Raw genomic sequence first — 17,851 nt, 5'->3', positions numbered from 1 at the left:
GGTAGTGAGGGAAAGAAAGCTACACCCATGTGATAATTGGGTTTCCAATATAGCTGTTTTCAGTCTGAGTCTCAGAGGCTGACTTTGATATAAGAACATTTGAGCAGGTGAGCTGAAGAAGTGCTCTCAAGAAAAATCAGTAGGGGCTTAAGGGAAGCAGAACAGGGAAGTGGAAGTAGCTAAGCAAGGACTAATTTCAGGTCAACTCCCTTTCTCAGCCTCATCCTGCAGGGAGCTGTGCAAAGGAAATTACATTTCTGAGTTTGTCCTGGCTTGAGGAAAGGGAATCATTTTCCATAGTTTGCCCTGTGGTGGCCATAAACTCCCTGGCACTTCCTGCTGGTAAGTATGGCCAAAAAGGCTGTAGTAAACCAAGGACAATATCCTGAAGATCGAGATTGTGAGCTGTTAGAAGTACAAATACAAAAGCTGGGGATGGGCATAGGAATCATAGGGATGTGGATGAAGCACCATCTGTATGCACTGCAATGGCGTGAACTTGAGAGGGAACAGAGTGGATGAACAATATCCATGCAGCCATGACTTGGGCAGTGGGTCCTTCTTCCTGAAGGTAATTATAGCACCAGATCAAGATATAGAATAATATAAGTACCCCAGAAGCCTTTCTTGTACTCACCTCCCATCAGTAGACCCCTTGAAAAGGTAACCAGTACTCTGATTATACTTAGTTTTGCTTGCTTTGTAGCCTTATGTAAATAAATCATACGCTATGTACTCTTCTTTGTCTGTTTTGTGTATTTGACTTATTGAGAGATGCATTCACATTGTAGCATCTAGAGATTGTTCATTCTTTTTCATTGCTGTGGAGGATTCAGTTATATAACTGTTTCACTATTTATTCTACTGCCAATGGGTGCTTGGGCCATTTCCAATTTGGGGCTGTTATGAGTAATGGTGTTATAAATTTCTTTTAAGTGTATTTTGAGGCATAAATGTTTGCATTTCTGCAAGAAGTGTGTAAATACCTAAGAGTAGAGTTGATTACATAGACTACACATATGTTAAGCTTTAGTATAATAGATATTGCCATATAGTTTCCTGTTTGGACGAACGGAGGCAAGATGGCGCACTTCCGGGTTCTTCATCCCCCCCCCCAACTTTTCCCGCGCGCGCGAAAATGCAGCCGACGCCCTGGAAGGTGCAGACCAACTGGGCATGCGCCAGGTGACATCAATCTGAAGAGACCAAGATTTACCTGGTCGCACCTGCGGAACGCCCCCGGACACGCCCGTGCCCCGCCTATCGCCCTCCCACTCCCAGAAAAGCCGCTCCGGACCAGTGCCACGCGCGGACTTCCCAGCTTCCCCACTGCGGTGCGGTCGGGACTGTCGGAATTCCGTCCGAGAGCAGCATGGAGAACTCTGGGGGCCTCATTTGCCAGAGGCCAACAGACCTCTCCTTACCCACCTTCTTCCCCTGAAGCTAGGTGACCAAAATAAACTTGCAGTTTTGCTCCTATCCTTGCCTAGTCGCTGGTTCTTTTGTGCCCGCTCTGGTGGTCTTAGAAAAACAAGTCATTTCCCAAAGTGATTATAGCATTTTAACTCCCTCTAGCAGTATATGTGAATTTCAGTTACTCTACATTCTCTGCAATATTTGGGAGCCTCAGACTGTAAATTTTAGTCATTCTAAATATGTAGCTTGTTTTTTAAACTGTCAGTAAATTGAAACCCCGTGATTAGGAATTTTGTAGAAACTTCTCTTGATATTAGCAACCTCAATTTGAGAAATGCTAATATTAGTAAATAACTACTCTCCCCACACATATGATAACATATTTATTTACTCAACTGATAAATTTTTTTTATTTTTAAGCATTTGGGATCTGAATCAACAAGATGTCTCTCATATTGTGTATTGCTAGAAATAAAGGGTTATGTCTATTTAAATTTGCTTTATATAGAGCAAAGTTTAATGCTACATAACCCAACTAATTAATACATATCTTTAGAAAACATTTTAGGTTGGCTAGTCTTTAGCCTAGAACTTTCTAGCTCCAATTTAAAATTAAGGCACTCCAGCAAAATATGTGGGAATATTTTGACATCTGTGTATATATACATAATAGGAAATGAGTCATTTTAGTTTCAGCTGAAAAAAAGCCAGTTTTAGGTGTATAAGACTATTTTTAAAAGTTGTAATTTTGTGTAGACTGAAACCTGATAGCAGGTGAGAGAGAGGTGGCTGTCTGTCCATGCATGGACTGTAATTGGAGAAAGATTTGAGCAGTATGTCTGTCCTCCAATATCATTATCACTACATATCATTTTACTACTATGATTTTATCTTTTTAAGTGTTTTATGACTCTGCAGTATCCAGTTAATAATGTTTTTAACTTAGGTAGTAGCCAGGATGAAAAATAAGAAGCCATTGTAGAAGGCTCCAATGATCTAAAAAAAAATTAGGCTTTTATTAGACAGCAAATTTGTTCAGCCATGTGATTTTTGTGTTAATTTTTCTCCTTATAACTAAAAAAGTCTTACAAAATAAAAGGTAAATATTGTCTCAAAAATTGTGGATACCTGTATAAAGTATCTGCCCTCAATCCTTATCAGCTAACACCTGATTTATAAATTAATGCCTTATCAGAGATTTATAGAGTTAGCTACAGAGTAAGTCATTACGATGTGGTGGTTGAAAGAAAGAAAAGCCAAAAATTATAGTGGAGAACTGTCTGGAGGGAAAGAAGATCTGCTCATAAATTACAGAGAACAACAAAAATTTTAAAAATAATAAGTTTTTCCCAATTTTTCCAAAGCCTGCCTCTGCTTATTTTAGGATGAGCACAAACCATATGGCTTCTATCTGGAGGCACTGTGAGATCAATGGTCTGGTAATGTCTGTTGATTTCCAGTATCAAATTCATAGAAGCATGCCATGAGTAGAAGAGAAAGAATCTTGGCAATTTTGTACTTTCTGTTCTTTCATCCAAATAGGAGAACTGGAGCTCAGCAAAGAGTGAAGAACAACCTCAATGTCACATAAAACGTTCTCCATCCTCCATTTCCACCAATGTCTCCAAACACCTCTCTCTCCCCTTCTCTTCAACAGTTTCCATTAGTGTTTTCCATGAACACAAAACTCAGAATTCTCTCTGCCATGGGCCCTTGTGTTTTTCGATGTTTGTGTCCTTGTTTATGCAGTCTCTCCACTGCAACTGTGTCAGGCAGTGGGGACAGCTAAAATGTTGATGCTGCCATCTGGGAATCACTTTCTTATGGGGTTCACTCATGTAAACAAAGAACACTTGCTCTAAAGTACAATGTAATCAGCTCATGAAAATTATGAAACAAAACATGCTGTAGCTCCCCTTCTATGCCTGTCCAAATTACAGAAATTGCATTGAAATGCATTGAAATGATAGCAAAAATTTTAGTAGACAATTCCATAATATACGCTGATTTTAAAAGATGGACTCAGATCATAAATTTTGAGTGATTGTTGGAAGGTAAAGGGCAGATAGAATCACCTTGCTGGAGAAATCAGAAGAGGGACAACTGCAAAATAAAGGCTGTAACAGGAGCATGTGTCACATCATCATAGCAGTTTTCTTGCCTTCCTTCCTTCCTTCCTTTCTTCCTTCCTTCCTTCCTTCCTTCCACCTCTGAACTTTTTATTGACCTCCTGTTCCCCAAAGGGTATCCTGCTTCTGCTGTCTTGATGTCTTAGAACTTTGGTGTCATTGGTCTCAGACACCATTTTGCCATTCATTATCCAGCGGCTGGTGGTCTTTGGATGGTTTGCATGGAGTTGCTGCTGTCCAGGGCATCACCAAGATTGAGTCCTCATCGTCTTCAAGCAGGCAGTGGTAGGTAGCACTCTCAGCCTCCAGCTTGATCTTGAGGTTCAGCAGGGCCTCCTACTCCTGGACCTGGTGTTGTCCCTCTGCCCGGCTCTGTGCCATCTCTGACTCCAGGTGCAGCAGGATCCCATTGAGCTGCTCCATCTGCAGGGTGTAGTGGGCCTCCACCTCCCTCAGGCTGTTCTCCAAGCTGGCCTTCAGATTTCTCACGGAGTTCAGGTCCATCTCCACGGACTGGATTGTACGTCTCAGCTCTGTGAGCGTCATCTCAGCATCTCCAACCTCGGTGGACTGCATGGTGACCACTGTGGTGCTCTCCTCAATCTGCTGAGACCAGTACTTGTCCAGCTCCTCTCAGTTCTTTTGAGTCAGCTCATCATATTGGGTCCCGATGTCTGCCATGATCTTGGCAAGGTCCTGAGATTTGAGGCGTCTACCTCCACGGTCAACTCAGAGCTGGCAATCTGGGCTTGTAGGCCTTTTACTTCCTCTTTGTGCTTCTTCATGAGGAGCAACTCCTCCTTGAGAGCCTCCATCTCTGTCTCCAGCTGCAGCCAAGTGACACTGGTCATCAGTCACCTTGCGGAGCCCATGGATGTCACTCTCCACAGACTGGTGCATAGCCAGCTCTGTCTCATACTTGACTCTAAAGTCATCAGCAGCAAGACAGGCATTGTTGATCTATAGAACGATATGGGCATTGTCCACAGTATTTGCAAAGATCTGAGCCCTCAGGTCCTTGATTGTCTTGAAGTAATGACTCCAGTCTCTGACCTGGAGTCCCTTCTTCTCCAGGTGCTCCCTGATTTTGCTCCCTAGCCTCCAGTTCTTGGTCTCCAGGCTCCTCACTCTGTCCAGGTAGGAGGCCAAATGGTCGTTCAGGCTTTATATTGTCTCCTTCTCATTCTGGATCTCCCATTCCTGCCAGATCCCCGGCCATCCCTGCGGCCACGCCTCTGGACCCCATGCCGCCCCGGAAGCTGGTGGAGTGGGACACAGAGATCCAGGAACCAGAGCCCCTGGCGCCTGCATAGACGCTGACCACACTACTGACCGGCCAGGTGCCATAGTTGGGCACCTGGACAGAACCCGGGAACTGGTATTTGGTGGAGAAGATGGAGCAAGTGGTGAAGCTCATGCTGTCGGGGAGGAGAGTGAGAGAGCAGGTCTCAGGCTTTGCCGACGACCCATCATAGCAGTTTTCTAAGGAAGCTGCAGAGAAACATCAAGCTCAGATCGAATAAAGCAAAGAGTGGGAGGGGCCCCTGGGCCAGCCATCAGGGCAATAAATTAAAGACTTTATTTGAGTAATCTGGGTCCCACCCTCTATCCTCTATAAGCAGCTGTTGACCCCAGCAGTGTTTACTCCAGAATGAAGCCTAGAGGGGTGTTTGTTTGATATGCAGTGAATTTTCCTAGAAGAGTCCCTTGTATGAGGCTGTGGCTGGAGATAAAGGAAAGCAGAGCCTGAGCTAACTAGGGACCTTCACATCCACGTGAAGACAGGGGAAGGAAGGAGAATCACAGATTCCCTTTGTCTGTAGGACACATTTGAGAGGGAGGAACTCTGAAGTAATTTAGACACAAGATACTCCCAGGGTGGGCAGTATAGAAGGTAATACACAACACATAGCAGGGCTGGGGATCCCCCAGACTCGAAATAAAAGTTATTTGTACACCTTCGAGGTTTCTCAGTCTGGCCTCCTCTCAAACATTCAAGGCAAGTTTCTATATTCAGAACTTATATTCAGCGACAATAAAAGAGGCTCTCCTTTGATCTGATGAAATACAATACAGACATTATCTAACAATTCTGTTTGATAAAGATAATTATAAATAGCAACCCCAAACCATAAACTTGCTAAATAAATTTAGGATAAAAGCAAGTCATTAAAAATATTTAAAAGATCCAAAATGTTTCTGAGTACCATGAATAGAAAAAACACTATCCACATTTAAACATACCCTAATATAATTTCAGAATGCCAAGGATAAATATAAAATCCAAAAAGTTGGCCGGGTGCAATGGCTCATGCCTGTAATTCCAGCACTTTGGGAGACCAAGGTGGGTGGACCACGAGGTCAGGAGTTCAAGACCAGCCTGGCCAACATGGTGAAACCCCCTCTCTCCTAAAAATACAAAAATTAGTCTGTCATGGTGGCATGTTCCTGTAATCCCTGCTACTTAGGAGGCTGAGGCAGGAGAATTGCTTGAACTGGGACCCGGGAGAGGCAGAGGTTGCGGTGAGCCAAGATTGGGCCACTGCACTCCAGTCTGGGCTACAGAGTGAAACTCTGTCTCAAAAAACAAACAAACAAACAAACAAATCCAAAAATTTTCAAGAGAAAAAAAATCAGATTGCTAATGATAGAGTTCTCATGTTGAAAGTGAAGGAATAATATTGAAGTTGTGAAAGAAAAAAAATGTTAACCTAGAGTTCTTTTTTGCTTTTTAAAAAATTTTAATTAAAAAAAATTGTCATGAGTACACAGTAGGTGTATGCATTTATGAGGTACATAAGATATTTTGATACAGGCATACAATGCATAATAATCAACTAGGAGTAAATGGGTATCCATCACCTCAAACATTTATCCTTTTCTTTGTGTTAGAAACAATTCAATTATAACTCTTAGTCATTTTAAATGTATAATGAATTATTGTTGACTGTATTCACCCTGTTGTGCTATCAAATACTAGATCTTATTTATTCTATATAACTATGTTTTTGTACCCATTAACCAGCCGTACTCCCTCACTCCACGAGTACACTTCCCAGCTTCTTGTAACCATCATTCTGCTCTCTATTGCCATGAGTTCAATTGTTTTAATTTTTAGATCCCATAAAAAATGGAGAACATGCAAAGTTTGTCTTTCTGTGCTTGGCTTATTTCACTTAATTAACATAATGACTTCCAGTTCCATCCATGCTGTTGCAAATGACAAGATTTCATTCTTTTTCATTGCTGAATAGTGTTCCAAAGAAAATATGCACCACAGTTTCTTTATCCATTGGTCTGTTGATGGACACTTAGGTTGCTTCTAAATCTTGACTATTATGAATAGTGCTGCAATAAACATGAGGGAGCATATATCTGTTCAATTTACTGATTTCCTTTCTTTTGGGTATACACTAAGCAGTGGAATTACTGGATCATACGGTAGCCCTATTTTTTAGTTTTTTAAGGAGCCTCCATACTATTCTCCATAGTGGCTCTACTAATTTACATTCCCACCAATGGGGTACAAAGGTTCCTTTTTCGCTACATCCTCAGTAGGATTTGTTATTATCTGTCTTTTGGGGAAAAAAAGCCATTTTAACTGGGGTGAGATGACGTCTCATTGTAGTTTATTTTATTTAATTAATTAATTTATTTATTAATATTATTAATATTATTTGAAACAGAATCTTGCCCTGTTACCCAGGCTGAAATGCAGTGGTGCAATCTCAGCTCACTGCAACATCCGCCTCCCAGGTTCAGGAGATTCTCCTGCCTCAGCCTGCAGAGTAGCTGGGATTACAAAAGCCCGCCACCACACCTGGCAAATTTTTGTATTTTTAGTAGAGACAAGTCTTCACCATATTGGTCAGGCTGTTCTCAAACTCCTGACCTCAGGTGATCCACCCACCTTGGCCTCCCAAAATGCTGGGATTACAGGTGTGAGTCACTGCGCTCAGCCTAACATCTCATTAGAGTTTAGTATGCATACCTCTGATGATCAATGATGTTGAGTGCCTTTTCATATACCTGTTTGCCATTTATTTATCTTCTTTTGAGAAATCTGTTTTCAGATCTTCTTTCCACTTTTAAATTGGATTATTAGATTTTTTTTCCTATAGAGTTGTTTGAGTTCCATATATTTTTGTTATTAATCCCTTGTCATAAGAATAGTTTGCAAATATTTTCTGCCATTTTATGGGTTGTCTTTTCACTTTATTGATTGTTTCCTTTGCTATGCAAAATCTTTTTTTTTTTTTTTTGAGACGGAGTCTCACTCTGTCGCCCAGGCTGGAGTGCAGTGGCGCGATCTCGGCTCACTGCAAGCTCCGCCTCCCGGGTTCACGCTATTCTCCTGCCTCAGCCTCCCGAGTAGCTGGGATTACAGGCACCCGCCACCAAGCCCGGCTAATTTTTTGTATTTTTCGTAGAGACGGGGTTTCACCGTGTTAGCCAGGATGGTCTCCATCTCCTGATGTCGTGATCCACGCGCCTCGGCCTCCCAAAGTGCTGGGATTACAGGCGTGAGTCACCGAGCCTGGCCAGGATCTTTTTAACTTGATGTGCTCCTATTTATCCATTTTTGCTGTAGTTGCCTATGCTTGTCAGATATTACTTAAGAAATCTTTGCCCACTCCAATGTCCTGAAGGATTTCATCAATGTTTTCTTTTAATGGTTTCATAGTTTAAGGTGTTTAAGTCTTTAATCCATTTTGATTTGATTTTTGTACATGGCAAGAGATAGGAGTCTAGTTTCATTCTTCTGCATATAAATATTCAGTTTTCCTGGCACCATTTATTGGAGAAACTGTCTTTTCCTCAATGTATGTTCTTGACACCTTTGTTGAAAATGACTTCACTGTAGATGTGTATATTTGTTTCTGGGTTCTCAATTTGGTTCCATTCGTCTATGTCTGTTTTTATGCCAGTACCATGCTGCTTTGGTTACTACAGCTTTAAAGTATAAATTGAAGTCAGGTAATGTGATGCCTTCAGTTTTGTTCTTTTTGCTCAGGATAGTTTTAGCTATTCTGGATCTTTGGTTACAAATAAATTTTGGAATAGGTTTTTCCATTTCCATGAAGAATGTCATTGGTATTTGGATAGGGCTTGCACTGAATCTGTAGATTGCTTTAGGGAGTATGGACATTTTAACAATATTAATTCTTCCAATCTATGAACACGAAATATTTTTGCATTCTTTTGTTTCCTCTTTATTTTATTTCATTAGTGATTTATAGTTTTCATTGTAAATACTTCACTTCTTTGGTTAAGTTTATTCCCAGGTATTTTATTTTATTTTATTTTATTTTGCTTGTAGCAATTGTAAAGGTAATTATTTTTTTATTTCCTTTTCAGATTGTTCACTGTTGGCATATAGAAACACTACTAATTTTTATATGTTAATTTTGTATTCTACAGCTTTTCTGAATTTGTTTATGAGTTCTAATAGGTTTTTGGTGGAGGCTTTAGGGTTTTTACAAATCTAAGATTATGTCATCTGCTAAGAAGGATAATTTGACTTCTTCCTTTCCAATTTGGAGGCACTTTATTTCTTTTTCTTGTCTGATTTGTCCCTTGTACTTCCAGTACCATGTTGAATAACAGTGGTGAAAGTGGACATCATGATCATGTTCCAAATCTTAAAGGAAAGTCTTTCAATTTTTCCCCATTCAGTATGATACTAGCTGTGGGTATGTCATATATGGCTTTTATTGCATTGAGGTATGTGTCTTCTATACCCAGTTTTTTGAGTGTTTTTTTTTTTTTATCTTAAAAGGATATTGAATTTTATCAAATGCATTTTTAGCATCAATTGCAATGATGATATGGCTTTTATCCTTCATTCTGCTAATATGCTGTATCACACTGATTGATTTCTGTATGTTGAACCATCCTTGTATCCCTGTAAAAAGTATCAGGTGGTCACGATGAATGATCTTTTCACTGTGTTATTGAATTCAGTTTGCTAGTATTTTGTTAAGGATTTTTGCATTGATGTTCAGAGATATTGACCTATGATTTCCTTTATTTGATGTGTCTGTCTAGTTTTGATATCAGGGTAATAATACTTGCCTCATAGAATAAGTTTGGAAGTATTTCTTTCTCCTCTATTTTTCAGAATAGTTTGAGTAGGATTGGTATTAGTCCTTCTTTGTTTGGTAAAATTTAGCAGTGAAGCCATGGGGGGTGCTTGGCTTTTCCTTGCTGGGAGACTTTTTATTATAGCATTGATCTTGTTACTTATTATTGGTCTTTTGGGGTTTTGAACTTCTTCAATCTTGGTAGGTTGTAAGTGTCTAGGAATTTATCCATTTTTTCTAGGTTTTCCAATTTATTGGCATATAGTTTCTCATAGTGGTCTCTAATCATCCTTTGAATTTCTGTGTTATTTGTTGTGATGTCTTCTTTTTTGTCTCTGATTTTATTTATTTGAGTCTTCTCTCTTTTTTTGTTAGTAAGTCTGGCTAAAGGTTTGTTGGTTTTATCTTTTCAAAAAACCAAAATTTCCCTTTATTAATCTCTTATGTTTTTAGTTTCAATCTCATTTGTTTTTGCTTGATATCTATGGGTTTTTGTTTGTTTGTTTGTTTGTTTTTCTTGTACTAATTTTGGGTTTGGTTTGCTCTTGATTTTCTACTTCTTTAATAGGCATTATAAGGTTGGTCATGTGAAGATTTTCCATTTTGTTGATGTAGGTGCTTATTGCTATAAACTTTTCTCTTAGTACTGTTTTTGCTGTATCTTACAGGTTTTGGTACATTGTGTTTCCATTTTCATTTGTTTCAAGAAATTCTTCACCTTCCTTCTTAATGTTTTCATTGACCCACTGGTCATTCAGGAGCATATTATTTAATTTCCTTGTGTTTGTAAAGTCCCAAAGTTTCTGTTTCTGTTGTTATTGATTTTCTTTCTCCTTCCTTCCTTCCTTCCTTCCTTCCTTCCTTCCTTCCTTCCTTCCTTCCTTCCTTTCTTCCTTCCTTCTTTCTTTCTCTCTTTCTTTCTCTCTTCCTTTTTTCTGAGAAGATGTTTCGCTCTTGCTCCCCAGGCTTGAGTGCAATGGCACGGTCTTGGCTCACTGCAACCTCTGCCTTCCAGGTTCAAGCAATTCTCCTGCCTCAGCCTCCAGAGTAGGTGGGATTACAGGCATGTACCACCATGCCTGGCTAATTTTGTATTTTTAGTAGAGATGGGGTTTCTTCATGTTGGTCAGGCTGGTCTCGAACTCACAATCTCAGGTGATCCGCCTGCCTCACCCTCCCAAAGTGCTGGGATTGCAGGCATGAGCCACTGCGCCCGGCCTGTTATTGATTTCTAGTTTTACTACATTGTGATCAGAGAAAATATTTGATATGATTCCAGTTTTTTAAAAATGTATTAAGACTTGTTTTGTGGCCTAACATATTGTCTGATCTTGAGAATGATTCAGGTGCTGAGGAGAAGAATATGTATTCTTTAGTAGTTGGATGAAATGTTTTGTAAATATCTATTGGGACCATTTGGTCAATAGCGTTGATTAAGTCCTAAGTTTCTTTGTTGACTTTCTGTTTAGATGATCTGTCCAAGGCTACAGTGGGGTGTTGAAGTCTCCGGCTATTATTGTATTAGCGTCCGTCTCTCTCTTTAACGCCAATAATATTTGCTTTCATATCTGGGTACAGACACTTATAGTTGTTATATCATCTTGCTAAAATGGATCCTTTTTCATTATACAGTGACCTTTTTGTCCTTTTTATAGTTTTTGTCTTGAAGTCTATTTAGTCTAATATAAGTATAGTTACTCCTGTTCTATTTTGGTTTCCATTTACATGGAATGTCTTTTCCCATCCCTTTATTTTCTGTCTATGTGTATTTTTATAGGTGAAGTGTGTTTCCTGTGGGGAACAGATAATTGGGTCTTGTTTTGTGATCCATTCAGCCACTCTATGGCTTTTGATTGGAGAGTTTAGTCCTTTTATATTCAATGTTATTATTGATAAATAAGGACTCACTACTGCCATTTTATTATTTGTTTTCTGGTTGTTTTGTGGTCTTCTCCTCTTTCTTCTTTCCTTTTAGTGAAGGTGATTTTCTCTGGTTTTAAATTAAATTTTCTTTAATTTATTGCTTTTCATTTTTGTGTATGTGTTGTATGTTTTTTGATTTGAGGCTACTTGAGGCTTGTAAATAACATCTTACAACACATTATTTTAAACTGATGAATTCATAATCATAAAAACAAGCAAACAAGCAAAGAGAAAACTAATGAAGTCTGTAGATTTTAACTTGATCTCCCCCTGCTCTTTAACTTTCTGTTGTTTCTATTTGTGTCTTATTGTACTTCTTTTCCTTCCTACTTTGTTGTAGTTATTATTTTTGATAGGTTTATTGTTTAGTCTTTCTACTCAATATGAGTAGTTTACACACCACAATTGCAGTATCATAATATTCTGTGTTTTTCTGTGTACTATTACCAGTGAGTTTTATACCTTCAGATACTTTCTTATTGCTATTAATGTCTTTTTATTTCATACTGGAGAACTCCCTTTAGCATTTCTTATAGGACAGGGTTAGTGTTGATGAAATCTTTCAGCTTTTGTTTGGGAAAGTGTTTTTATTTTTCCTTCGTATTTGAAGGATATTTTCTCAGATATACTATTCTAAGATACATAATTTTTTCTTTTGGCACTTTATATATCTCACACCACTCTCTCCTGGCCTGTATGCCTGTACGATTTCCATTGAGAAGTCTACTGCCAGATATATTGAAACTTCTTTGTTTGTTATTTGTTGTTTTCTTTTTCCCTCTTGCTACTTTTGGAGTCCTTTCTTTATCCTTGACCTTTGGGAGTCTGATTATTAAATATCTTGAGGTAGTCTTATGTAAGTTAAATCTGCTTGGTGTTGCATAACCTTCTTGTACTGGTATCTTGATATCTTTCTGTAGGTTTGGGAAATTCTCTGTTATTTCTTTGAATAAATTTCTACCCCGTCTCTCTCTCTCTACCTTGCCTTACAGCCAATAACTCTTAGATTTACTATTTTGAGGCTATTTTCTAGATCTTGTAGGCATGTTTCATTGTTTTTTATTCTTTTTATTTTGTCTCCTCTGACCATGTGTTTTCAAACAGCCTGTCTTCAAGTTTATCAGTTCTTTCTTCTGCCTAATCAATTCTGCTCTTGAAACTCCGATGCATTCTTCATTATGTCAATTGTATTTTTCAAATCCAGAATTTCTGTTTGATTCTGTTTAATTATTCCAATCCCTTTGTTAAATTTATCTGATAAGATTCTGAATTCCTTCTCTGTGTTATCTTAAATTTCATTGAAGTTGCTCAAAACAGCTATTTTGAATTCTTTGTCTTGAAAGGTCACATATCACGTATCCTTCTGTCTCCAGGATTGGCCCATGGTGTCTTGTGCCTTATTTAGTTTTTTTTTTTTTTTTTTTCCTTTGAGGTCATATTTTCCTGGATGATCTTGATACATGTGGCTGTTTATTGCTGTCTGGGCATTGAAGAATTGGGTATTTACTGTAGTCTTTGCAGTCTGTGCTTATTTGTACCCATCCTTCTTGAGAAGGCTTTCAGGGTATTTGAAGGGACTTGCATATTGTGATCTATGATATTGGTCATTGCAGCCATATCTGCATTAGGGGGCACTCCAAGCCCAGTAATGCTGTGAATCTTCCATACTCATAGAGGTACCACCTTGGTAGTCTTGGAAAAGATCCTGAAGAATTCTCTGGATTACCAGACAGAGACTCTTCTTCTCTTCTCTTACATTTCCTCAAACAGAGTCTTTCTCTCTGTGCTGAGCTATGCAAAGCCAGCACAGCTGTGGATCTTCACCAAGGTCCGTGATAACCACTGCTTGACTCTCACCTATGTTTGCTCAAGGGCCTAGGTCTCTACAATCAGCAGGTGGCAAAGCCAGCCAGGCTTATGTCTTTTTCTTCCAGTGGCAATTTCTCCCTGGCCATGGGTGGGTCCAGAGATGCTGTCCATTAGCCAGGGCCTGGAGTCAGGAATCTTAGGAATCTACCTAATATTCTATTCAACTGCAAATGAGCTGGCACCCAAGCCACAAGAAAAATTGCTTCCTACTCTTCCATCTCCTTTCCACAAGCAGAGGGGCCTCCTTCTGTGGCCACCACTGCCCTAGTTCATGGAGAGTACTGACTGGCTACCACTGATGTTCATTCAAGGCTCAAGGGCTGTTCAGTCAGCTTGTGGTGAATGCTGCCAGGCCTGGGCTCTCCTTTCAGGCCAGTGGGCTCCCCTCTATTTCAGGACAGGTCCAGAAATGCTATCCACGAGCCAAGGCCTGGAATCAGGAGCCCAAAGAGCCCACCTGGTGCTCTATCCCATTGTAACCAGGCTGTTTCCATGCCACAAGACAAAGTCTCCTTTACTCTTCTGTTTCCATTTCTCAAGCAGAATGAGTCTCTCACCACAGCCACCACCACTGGGAATGTGCTAGTCACACCTGAAACCAGCACATCTCTGAGTTACACCCAAGGCCCACAGCGAGTACTGCCTATCACTGCTGATTATTCAGGCCCAAGGGTTCTTTAATCAGCACTTGGCAAATCCTGCCAGGACTGGATCCATCTCTTCAAGGCAGCGGGTTTCCTTTTCATTAAGGATGTGTCTAGAAATGTTGTCCATGAGCTAGGTCCTAGAATGGGGGCCTCAGGATTCTGCCTGTGGCCCTGTTCTACTGTGGCTGAACTGGTATCCAAGTTGCAAGACAAAGTCCTCTTTAATGTCCCCTCTACTCTCCTCAAACAGAAGGAAAGAGTCTCTTTTGGTGCTACAAGCTGTGCTGCCTGAGGTTGGGGAATTGGCACAAGCACTCCCTTGGCCACCCCAGCTGGTGTCTCACTAGGTCACGTTCCCTGCAAGTCCCCTCACTCCACACTTAGCACAGCACCAGACCTTGCCAAGGAATTGCAGTCCTTGCAGCATAGATTGCCTTTCAGGTTTATTTAGGGCCCCAGAGTACTGTAGGCCATGGTCTTGAGGCTTGGTAGAACTCAGGTTCTGACTGCTGGGATGGATGATTCCTTTCTGCCTAGGGCTCATGTAAATGCTCCCTGTATGGGTGCCAGCTGAGTTCTGCCTGATGTTGCTTTCTGTTGTGCTAGGGCAGCACTGAGATCCAATGCAGTCCCACAATCCTTTGCTCTCCCTTCCTCAAGTGCACAGATTCTCTTGCTGCACCACATGGCCACTGCTGAGGGATGGAGAAGGGATGGTGTCTGCAATTCAAGAGTAAGTATCTTTACTACCCTCTTCAGTACCTCTTCCAGTGATACAAACTTAAAACCAGGTACTGTGATTGCTCACATGATTTTTGGTTCTCATGAAGGACTTTTGTGTGAATAGTTATTTAATTTGGTGTTTCTGCCAGGGGGACAATTGGTAGAGACTTTTATTTGGCTATTGTTCTCTGTCTCCTCTCTCAACCTGGAGTTCTTTACTCAGCCAAATTCACTAATGTGGGAAGGGAAAGAAAGTCGTTTTTAGATATTCGAAGTCTTGGAAAGTTTAATACCTATGAATCATTTCTATAAAGCTTACTAAAGAATATACTTCAGTAAGTCAGAGAATAAATCTAAGACAAAATATGTGATGTAGGAAAAATGGCCAAAAATAAGAGGTGATTTCACGGTGGCAGATGAGTGAAGCCTGTGGAAAAGGTCATGCTAAGCATCTTATTTCTTTGGAGGTATATGTGGACAATACATGTGTATTCATCTATTAAATAAATTATTAGTGTAATTACTTTTTAATAAGACAAAAAAAACCAATGTATCAACAAAGTCCAGAGGACAGAGTGACAAAGCACTTGGAGGACATTTCAGCAGAGGGGGCATTTGAACTTGGTCCTAGAAGCAGAGATGTTTGCTAAGTAGAAAAGGTAAGGTGGAAGGGTGCTCCGAGTTACTACAGTGACCATGTGTACAAAGTGAAAGGACTTGGGTTATTCAAGAAAGAGTAAGTTGAGTGGTGATTATGGAGTGCATGGCCTGAGGTGCACCTAGAAAATAAAGTTTTAAATTCTATTTTCTATAGAGTGCCAGATGATGAGCTAAATTGATTTCCTTATCATACTTTCATAATTACCTACTCCTATCATTCATTTTGTTCCATGACTCATTATTTGTACTGGAAAATAAAGCTTAGCACATTACAACCTGCTAGAAATTTCATGTTCTTTCTGAATTAAGAATTATCGGTTTGCTTCCAAACTCATTATGCATATATTACACAAGCAGTATAATGAGTCATATGTTACACTTTTTAAAACTAGGTCGTTAGGAAATCGTAAGAAAAGATGTATAACAGTTCAAAATCTCAAGAAGCAGAGACTATGGGATGGCACTGGTGATCACTAAAGCAGGTTGCTGTGGCATAAATATTATCAGTAAGCAACTTTGACTCATAGGCCACACCAGACCCACTCCAGACCACCATGACCAAGACATAGAGGCAAATGCTCTCAGACATTCAATATAGGTTTCATGTTCTTACCAAGACATTTTCCTTTACTGGAAGTGACTCATCCTAATCAGGAAATTATTTTATTTTTAATGCTCTGTTATTTGTAGATATGAATAAGCCTACATTCTGCATGGAAACATAGGCAAGCACTCAAGAACAGCTCTTTTGCAGAGTTTACTCAGAGCCAGAAGATTGCTAAACTGCAGCAACATAAGGCCAAAAACTTGCAATCATTTATAAAGAATTTATTTTTGTTTAAATAGATGTTAGAACTCAGAGAACATATACAAAGTACTAAATGTGTATATACCATTTACATAGCAAATAGGAAGGTAAGCAGAAGAAGCAAGACAGGAGAGAACTGTTTGTCAAGTTTTATAGTGATAATAAAAAAGGCAAAACAATGAATGTTTAAGTGTCAACTGAGAGCTGATCATTTGTTGAAGCTTAAAGGCAGAAGAAAAGGGACTTTTGGCAAAGCATGTCTTTCCCTAACACTGTTAGTACGAAAAACAATTGGCTGCCTTTTGCAGACATGTTCTAATCAAATACATTTCTTGAAAACGTAAAGGCATACTTAGGATGAATACAGCATGTAATGTATGGCCCCACTGACATCTACATTCTATGAAATTTTCAAATTATATTTATATTTAATTTAAATTTACATCCCTGTTTTCTTTTTAAAAAAATATTTTGAAAAGGTTGTCTAATCGATCACTGTTAGCACCAACTTTTTATTTCTGGGGATTGATTAATTAGTTTGTGGGTTATGAAGACATTTGATGACTTGTTTTTTCCTTGCATCTTGCCTTTTAAACATTATGTTAAATAGTAGCGTTTTACCAAGATTGAGAGATAAGAGTTGAAATTTATATCAGTCAATTATGCTACCTTGGAGTATTTATAAATCTTTATATATAAGTGGGTAGAGACTTTAAGGTAAAAAAAAAAATTTAGGTAAAAAAATATCATTAAGGAAAGAGAAATGAAACTAATATCTACAGTTGATTTAAATCATGTATTTGCTGTTTGTCACTCTTTCCCACAGGAATCCAAGAGATGGTTGTGAATCTTAATTAAAATAACATACAGAAGATTATACTCTGAGAATATTTCTTACTTGATATTTATCTGTGTTATATAAATTCCAAACTGGATTCCATAGAGTATATTTGCAGGTGCAAATGAATTGAACAGAAAATGCTGTTAAAACATTTCACTGAACAACCAGAAATTCAATGAAAGTATCTTGACTACATTTTAATATTATCACAGAACACATATTTTAGTCTTGTCACGAATTGTAATTGGAAAAGACTGTGATCATACTCCCTTGCACAAAGATGTGGTATCCACTCTGAGATTGGATTCTTCTAGAATTAATATGAATCTGAAGCATCTCCATGTCAACCTTATATACAGTGGGCCCTTCCTGGAACTGAGGAACTCAGATTTTCCAATTGTGCTATGTGATTTTTAGAAACAATTTGAGAATGTTCAGGTGTAAAGGAGTGAAACGGAAAAGATAGTCACTTTGGGTTGGAAGAACACCCTTTGCCTGAGAACTATAAATCAGAAATCTCACTGGTTTCCAGAGAAAGTGAGAGTAGTTAGGCAGCAGTAGCTGCCTGGAACTACCTGGTTTTCCACTAGCTATACCTGAACATACTTTAAAAGGTTATACATATTTTAAAGTGCTTCACCATTATCAGGAGTGCAGTCTTTCCTGTCTTCAATCATTTGTAATGTCTCTCAGTAAAGGCAGTACCCAAAATGCTTTTCCTAATACCTGCAAAATAAATGAAAGGAGTCCAC

The 17,851-nt window shown here is 39.2% G+C and overlaps 1 pseudogene; it reads right to left on the bottom strand.

Annotated features, from left to right (window-relative positions):
• Positions 1–3,881: 3,881 nt before the first annotated feature.
• On the bottom strand, positions 3,882–17,441 carry LOC117094191 (annotated as a pseudogene).
• Between the last annotated feature and the right edge of the window lie 410 nt (positions 17,442–17,851).

The sequence above is a fragment of the Trachypithecus francoisi genome, unplaced genomic scaffold (assembly GCF_009764315.1).
Source record: "Trachypithecus francoisi isolate TF-2019V2 unplaced genomic scaffold, Tfra_2.0 Lachesis_group13, whole genome shotgun sequence".
Classification (NCBI taxonomy): Eukaryota; Metazoa; Chordata; class Mammalia; order Primates; family Cercopithecidae; genus Trachypithecus; species Trachypithecus francoisi.
The sequence above is the reverse complement of the archived record's forward strand: the minus strand, read 5'-3'. Positions and strand labels throughout refer to the sequence as shown.